At 43.1% G+C, this 8,877-nt stretch overlaps 1 protein-coding gene and 1 long non-coding RNA gene across 2 annotated transcripts in view; one reads left to right on the forward strand and one right to left on the reverse strand.

Annotated features, from left to right (window-relative positions):
- LOC120100003 (40S ribosomal protein S12-like) overlaps positions 1 to 8,877 on the forward strand; it is a 673,396-nt gene that overhangs the window by 10,227 nt on the left and 654,292 nt on the right. The gene's annotated exons all lie outside the window — the stretch shown is intronic.
- LOC108349100 (uncharacterized) overlaps positions 912 to 8,877 on the reverse strand; it is a 37,423-nt gene continuing 29,457 nt past the window's right edge. Inside the window, exon 3 of the long non-coding RNA XR_005499598.2 lies at positions 912 to 5,891. This is a non-coding gene — a long non-coding RNA (uncharacterized LOC108349100). The remainder of the gene's footprint in view (positions 5,892 to 8,877) is intronic.

Consider the following 8,877-nt stretch of genomic DNA (forward strand, 5'->3'; position numbering starts at 1 on the left):
AAAAAAAAAAAAATGAAAATTAGTCAAGTATGATGCCTCACACCTATAATCCTAGTCTGTAGGAGGCTAAGGCAGAAAGACTGCAGTTTGAGACCGTATCTCAAAAGAAGATAAAAGGGAGAAATATGGCAAATTAAATGCAGGAGTTAGAGGTGGAGCTCCGTAATTAGAGTACATGACGAGAATGTAACTGGAGTACTTACTTGATAAGCATGCCTGGGGCCCTGGGTTCAAACCCCATAACTAGAAATTAAATTCTCCAGTTCTGTGTCCCAGGCACCCACATGGTGCTATCTAAAGATTGTTTTCTACTACACGGAATGTATCTACTTGGAGAGATGACTGGTTCTAGGTCTGAAGTCAGAAATATGAAGGAATAATCAAAGGACATCTTATCAGACCAAAAAGTAAGGTAGTAACAAGAACATGGTGGTCTAAAGAGGGAATGATTATGCCATCAATAAAGACCAAGACTGTTGAAGTCTGAACCCATGTATGTCACTACCTATATGTTTTTAGTGGTTTGGTTACAAAAAACCATTCTCATGGCCGAGGGAGATGGCTCAGTGGGTAAGTTGCTTGCTGGGCAAGCATAAGGACCAAATTTCAGAGCCCAGCATTCTCCTGACAGGTGGGTGGGGTGACTCATTTACAATCTTAGTGTACAAGAGGCAGAGACAAGTGATCCCCATAGCAAGCTGGGGATCACTTAACAAACCTGTGAGTTCTACATACAGATGAGAGACTTGGCCTCTATATGGAAAGTGAAGTGCATAAGATGTTGGTATCGGTCTCAGGCCTCATGTGCATGCAAGTTCCCATGAGAACACACACGAATGTGCTCTCTCTCTCTCTCTCCCTCCCTCTCTCTCTCCCTCCCTCCCTCTCTCTCTCTCTCTCTCTCTCTCTCTCTTTCTCTCTCTCTCTTTCTCTCTCTCTCTTTCTCTCTCTCTCTTTCTCTCTCTCTCTTTCTCTTTCTCTCTCTCTCTTTCTTTCTCTCTCTCTCTCTCTCTCTCTCTCTCTCTCACACACACACACACACACACACACACACATCATTATAAGCCAAGCACAGTAAAACATGCCTATAACTCCAGCACTCAAGTTGAAAAGGCAGGCAGATTTCTGTGAGTTGGAGGCCAGCCTGATCTACAGAAGTTCCAAGATAGCCAGGGCTATGTAAGGAGAGCCTGTCTCATGAAACAAACGAGAAAACAGCCACCATTAACTGGCAAAACGCCTGAGACAAAGCGCTATCATAAAAGGTAAAGAACAGAAGGGAGGAAGCATTTGTTTTTATTTTCCAAAGCTGTGTGCCGAGATTATCAAATCGTTTATGGGAGAAAGTGATCTTCACTTGCCGGTGCCAGAGAGTCAAGCTAAAGCAAAACTAGAATGCTCTCATTGTGTGTTGCTAAGGAGTTAATGGATCCCAGCAATGAATATCAATGACAGCTCACAACCCTAAGGGAAAGAAAAACCTTTGAGTCTCTGTGCACAGTGCCAAGGCTGAGTTCTCAGAGAAGAGAAAGGGATAGAGAGGGGCAGAGAAAGAACTCAAGGAAAAGGACAGGGCTGATCAAACGTCTGGTGCTATCAGTTTTGTGTGTGCCACACAGGACAGAGAAACACATTGTGTACTACCAAGGGAAGCTATCGAGCAGCTGAAAGGCCACCGAGTGGTTTGGCTCCATCAATACATGGCCACCAAACTCCTAGACATCTCAGTGAGCAGTGCCTGCCACTGAGGAAGGCATTCCTTTCCAGTGCTCCTGAGCCAGCAAGCTCAGATAACTCTTTTTGTCCTCTTCCATCACATCTTTAGAGTAAACACCACCAGCTGAAGTTCCCAATCGAATCTACCAATGCAGGAGGATCAAAAGTTCCCGGCCGGTCTAGCTACCTTTAAAATAAAAATCAGTGAAATATCAATTTCTATCACTTCCATGTATGAATAACACTGGGACAACTAGAAAATATTAATTATAATTCAAGAGCTTCGTGACTTACATAAAAATGGAAGCTAAACGAACATTTCCAGAAACTCACCACTCAGGCAACTGGGACTTTTCGACAGGGAGAGATTTTTAGTATATTGCTAACATAGCATTGAATAGGATGAAACGGCTTATTCAAAGGTCTAAAAAAGGCAGAACAGCTCCCCTGCTTCTCAGTGTCTCAATCTTTTCCATATTTAGTGAGTAAGAGTCAAAAATATCAAAACTCCTGGGAAATTCTCAGTACGAGAATTTATTTTTGCTTAGCATAATTTAGTCCCATTTGTGGCTGCATCATGCAAGACTCAGGATCCCTTATTCTTGAAAGTGAGAGCAATTCAAGACACGACTGCTGAACCAACAGCCAAAGTCTTTTAGCCTTTATCCTTCAACCAGTCTGTAGCTGATTCATAAGAAAATAAGAAAATCGAGAAGCTGGCAGATGATTCGATGGAGGAGAACAAAAATGGCAGGACAAATTTGAGGGACTGAGTTTGAATCCCCAACATATGAGTTAAAGCTGGCCGTTGCCGCTCGAACCTGGGACACCAATGTTGTCTGACAGGCAGAGCCTAGAAGTTCACTGTGAGCCAATGTAGCAGAAAGGTGAGCTTCTGCTTCAGTGAGACAGTGTCTCGGGGACATAAAATGATGAAAGGAGAGCCAACATCCTCCCTTGAGCTCTGCACGTACACAAGCATACCAACCAGGCACACTGTCACATTACACACACACACACACACACACACACACACACACACACACACACACACACAAATTAGTTTTTCCTTTATTAAAGAAAGTATCAAAAAGAATAGGACCCCAGCCTTAAATAACAGCCCTTAGAGGAAAGGCCCTGAGCTGGGTGGTCTCAACAACTCATGTATTGACAATGACAGTAGACCGACTTGTATTATCTATGACCGGACATCAAAGAAAGTAGACTAGGAGAAATAGTACCATTTGGAGAGCAGGACATTGATTTTAATTGCTCTTAATTTGTCCTGCAAGGCAGAGAAAAGGCAAACCTTCAGAGAAAGGAATGTTTTTTTTTTTTTAGCTCAAAACTCTGAGATTATATAGTGAGCATAAAAACACTGAACTAGATACTGCTTCAATCATTCTCTAGAGCTAAAACAAAGCACTATTTCTCTTCCCCCCAGCAGCCATGTGAACTTATTACTCCATCTCTGTGGATTTTAAAAGATTTTAAAACCTTGAACCAAAGGTATTAGGTGGGGGCAGGACTCCAAACACCAACCGAGGAATGCTGTAGATAATAAAGGAATCAGATTTGTGTCGAGCTGTAATGCTTGCACTAGGTGTTTTGTATAGTCTATTTTTAGTATCCATCGGTAATGGCTGGTTTAAAATTAGTATCACCCAAAGTCAAATGAATCTTGAGAATGAAGATTATCCCCATTTGACCTATATGCTTTTAAAACTGCCAGGTAGATGCTGCAGAAAAGATCCATCTTCTTCAAGGATCTTTGGTTTCTGATCCAGCATACAGTCATACAACTGGAGAATTTTATCACTTGATGAAATCTTAAAGAGAACATGTACTTGTCAACTGTCTTGCATCCTGTCATTGAAGGATGTGTGTCTAGATACTATACTGAGGTCTCTGACTCTGGTTGGATTCCAGTGGAAAGAAGAGGTTGCCGCCATGGGGTATGGCACAACGGTGAGACCCTTTCCAGGCACGTGCAAGATCCTGGGTTCAGTTCCCAGTGCCATCAACGGGGATAAGATGTAGACGTGGAAATGGAGTAATAGAGATGGGGATGATGGAGATAGAGATGATATAGAAGGAGGATAGAGATAGAGAGGAGACATGGGGAGAGAGGGGAGGGGAGAGGAGAGGAGAGGAGAGGAGAGGAGAGGAGAGGAGAGGAGAGGAGAGGAGAGGAGAGGAGAGGAGAGGAGAGGAGAGGAGAACAGGCTATTCCTGCCAGCTCCTGGACCCTGATGTGTGTATTGGGCAGCAGAAGAAAACTTGGGGAAAGCTCAGCGGCCATAGTAAAGAGGGCCCTTACTCATGTGCACCTCCTTCTGGTGACATTCAGATATATTTCTAAACTCATTCATTCACCACTCTAGAAAATAAAATGAAATCACCTAGAATATTGGAGTGTGTGTTTACTCATTGTACTGGCTGGTTTTGTGTGTCAACTTGACACGAGCTGAAGTTATCACAGAGAAAGGAGCCTCAGTTGAGGAAAAGCCTCCTGAGACCCAGCTGTAAGACATTTTCTCAACTAGTGATGAAGGCGGGAGGACCCAGCCCAGTGTGGGTGATGCTGTCCCTGGGCTGGTAGTCCTGGGTTCTATAAGAAAGCAGGCTGAGCAAGCCAGGGGAAGCAAGCCAGTAAGTAACATCCCTCCATGGCCTCTGCATCAGCTCCGGCTTCCTGACCTGTGTGAGTTCCAGTCCTGACTTCCTTTGGTGATGAACAGCAATGCGAATGTGAAGCTGAATAAGTCCTTTCCTCCCCAACTTGCTTCTTGGTCATGAATAGAAAGCCTGACTAAGACACTCATTCATCTACAGTCCATTGCAAATAGCAACTAGTAATGCCTGTGCCGGTATGCCAAGAGGGCATGTGCCTGAACTGCAGAAGAGAAAGAATGATTAGACAAGGACTTGGGGAACCCACAAGACTACGTAAATATTGGTTTGATTTAATTAGTTAAAAAGTAATAAACCATCTGCATGAATGGCTCCTGCACTCCACCTAAACAGAGCCATTTCTAGATATAATCCATACATGAATTTTCCAACAAGATAAGAAAATATGACCAGATGGAATCATTGTGGCAGTGGGTTTTTTGTTTGTCTGGGGTTTTTTTTTGTTTGTTTGTTTTGTTTTGTTTTGTTTCTGTTTTTCGTTTGGTTTGGTTTGGTTTGGTTTGGTTTGGCTTGGTTTGGTTTGGTCTAAGAATTACTATCTGATCCCTACAGTGCAATCCCAGCACTCGGGAGGCAAAGACAGGCTAATTTCTCAGTTCTAGGTATAAAGCAATCTCCAGAAAAAAACAGAACTTCACAGAGAAACCCTGTTTCAAAAAATACAAACCAAAATCAAAACAATTACTGTCTGAAGAAGTTCTATGTGTTAATTGTATGCATTCATACATCCTCTCTCTTACCAAGAGTTTGAGGTGACAGACAGTGGTGTAAATTTACATTGATGGAGCTGGGAAGTGACCCCGTGGGTGCACTGCTTGTCACTGAAGCCTGAGAACAGAGCTCCGATCCCCATCCATCACGTGCATGGTTGTGGTGGTCCACCTGTAATCCCTATGTGGAAGACACATTAGGCATGCCCAGAACAAGGTGGCCAGCCTAAACTAACCGAATCAGCCAGCTCTGGTGTCAAGTTAGAAGAAAGACACCCTCTCAAAAAATAAAGCAGGGAAGATACCTGGCATCCATCGACTTTGGGCCTCGTGTACACAAGGCATATTCACACATGTGAACATACATACACACTAGTGCATATCACATACAAATGAAAGAAAAAATAAAGTGCATACACTAAATCAGGCACATGAGGACAGTTTTCTTCTTTCCTAACAGCTGTGTAAACCTAATGTCCCTCCATGGTAGCCCTTGTTAAAAATCTCACTTGACTCCAGGAATTAATGGTTCATGCACTACCTCCCAGCACTCAGTGGGCAGAAGCCAGCATCATGAGATCAAGGGCAGCCTGGTCTACAGAGTGAGTTCCATGACAGCCAGGGCTACACAGAGAAACCATGTCTCAAAACAACACACAATAACAACAATAAAACAACAATGACAACAAAAACCTACTTACCTGTAGTTGTAGTACTCTGAGGCTGAGGCAGGATCATTATAATTTCTGACAAGAAATGTTTAATGAGACCCTGTGTCAGAAAGAGGGAGGGGGAGCGATTAAAAAAATGGTGAAATTTGTGCAAGTTATATATAATATGTAGAACAGAGGGGGGGAAATGGGACCATCAAGCAACATAGAGAATTTAGACCTGCACATCCTGAAAATAAGGGTAGGGGGTTGTTAAGCAATACGGTTGTGTAACTCTCACGTTAAGAAAAGACAAACAGGGCTGGAGAGATGGCTCAGTGGTTAAGAGCACTGCCTGCTCTTCCAGAGGTCCTGAGTTCAAATCCCAGCACCACGTGGTGTCTCACAGCCATCTGTAATGAGATCTGATACCCTCTTCTGGTGTGTCTGCAGACAGCTACTCATATATAATAAGTAAATAAATCAATCTTTTAAAAAAAGACAGTAAGGTCTATGTAAGAGCAGTAATAATTTCTCCCACACCATCCATGGCACCTGCTACATCCATTTTCCTGCCCAGGAAAATGGGGGCACAGCTGATAGTGCCTCTCCAAGAAATTCTAAATATAGCGGAGTGAGTGCCACTCAGAGTGAGGATCCACTTGACTTCTGGCTGATTTCAAGTTCTCAGAGCCACACCCCACCATAGCAGAGAACCCCCCAGAGAATGGCTGACCAAATCAGTTACAGCCCACTCTGCTCATGTGCTGCCTAAGTGGCCATTAGAAAATAACTCCACACTCAGTCTCATCTCTCTCTATGAGAAATAACATTTATCTGTTTTGAAGAACTGTAATAAGGAAAGACAACGCTATTTGGCAGACACTAGCGCTGTAGACTGCTAGTGACACCCTCATTATTATCAGCTCTGATGTCTTACAGTCTACTGAGGTAGCTAATAGCAATCCTAGCATGGACTTACACAGTGTTAATTCCACATTTTCTCTTGGGGATTTAAGGTGTGCGTCAGGGGCCTGCGGACTGGCTCAATGGGTAAGAACAATAAGGATCTGCGTTTGAGTCCCCAACACCCTCAGGAAGCTGAATGAGACTGCATGCACTGTAACCCCAGCACCGGTGGGCCCAGGGCGGAAACAGGAGGATCGCTGTGATTTGTTGGCTATCAGCTTAGGTGATGAGTTTGTGTCTTAAGGAAATAAGGCTGAGAACAATGGGATGGGAACTCCAAACACGCACACACACACACACACACACACACACACACACCATACACATACCATACACCACACACAACATCACACGCAACACACATACACATACCACACAATAACGTAACACACACATATACAACACATACACCACACCACACATACACTTACCACATACACTACACATATATACAACACATATACATAACACACATACATACACACACACATATGATATAGATACCACACATATAAATTCTACACCACCCATACACAAATACTACTACATACATCTACACTATATACACACCATACACATACTACATACACACACATACACACATACATACTACATACATACCACACAGATACCACACACATCATGCACACGCATACTACATATACTCACACTACACATACACACCCCATACACATATCATAAACACACACCACACACATGCTACACATATATGTTCCACATACACACACACCATACAGGTACCACACATACTACATCACACACACACATACTACATATACTCACACTACACACACACCATGCATACATATCACATACACACACACATACTACAGACATTCACACTACACACCATACATATCACACACACACACACTTCACAATGGAAGAAAGGAGAAAGAAGAGAACTAACAAACTTTGGGAGTTAAAGTATAACTTAGTGAGAGAACACATATTTGCATGTATGAGACTTTAGGCTTAAAACCCGGTGCCAAATACTGAAAGTTAAAGTGCACATTAACTGTATAAAACAGAAATGAGAGGTATAGAGAAGGTGGTGGTGGCAGAGACAGAGGAGGAGGAGGTCTATATTAAGCCCCAACAGACCAAGCTAAAAAAAAAAAAAAAATCAAAATGGAGTCACTCCTGTTAAAGTCCCATGAAACAAACTAAAATTAAGATGCCTATCTGAACTTCTGAAAATCAGGATTAGAGGTAGAATCTGGATGTCCCAAACAGGACAATCTCTGTCAACATGATAATAAATTTCCCCAGGTTTCACCTTCACACAAAAGAAGTGAGCTGCAATAGCCTGGGGTCAACCAAGCACTGCTTTCCTGCTGCCAGTTGCTCTGTCCCTGCCTTAGAAGGAAAGTAGCTTCAGAATGACCCATCCACTTCAGGTTCTGTTTCTGTTATTGTCAGTCCTTTTCTATCTGAAAACCCAACTCTTCTGCTCTGGCTGTTGCAACACTCGTTCAGTTTCATGGAATGAAGCCTTGCCCAATTTCCAAATCAAAACTTCAGATCTTCAAGTTGTAATCTTATCCTTTGACAGCAGTTTTCTTGCCATAGACTTCCCACGCTCACAAGCAACAAAAATGCCTTTCTCCCAGCTCAGGGCCTGGGAAGTCCAAGTTTAGGGAGCTGGCAGATTTGGGGGATGGGAGGGCCAGCTTGGTGACTAACAGATAGACATCTTTTGCTGTGTTCTCACAGTGAAAGGAAGAAAGAAAGAAAAAAAGAAAGAGAGAAAGAAGGAAGGAAGGAAGGAGGAAGGAAGGAGGGAAGGAGGGAGGGAGGGAAGGAAGGAGGGAAGGAACTCACACCATGGTATCTCATATGGGTGATGTAGGAAATGGGGAAGGGGGAGGAGGGTCTTTGAAAATGATGATCTTCCTATCCTCACATGGGTTTTAACTCATGCTTTAAGGTACTGAAGTTCACGATTACATAACACTCTCACTGAGTCAACAGGTCCAGGTTCTTTGGGTCACAAATTTACAGAATGAAATTCACAGATGACAGAAGGGCACGTTTTAGCAAGAAGTTGTATTATAGGATTGTAGGGGGGAGTTAAGAGAAGGAAGGAAGGCAGAGTTCCTACATTGCACTGGTGG

This window comes from Rattus norvegicus, chromosome 1 (assembly GCF_036323735.1).
Source record: "Rattus norvegicus strain BN/NHsdMcwi chromosome 1, GRCr8, whole genome shotgun sequence".
Classification (NCBI taxonomy): domain Eukaryota; kingdom Metazoa; phylum Chordata; class Mammalia; order Rodentia; family Muridae; genus Rattus; species Rattus norvegicus.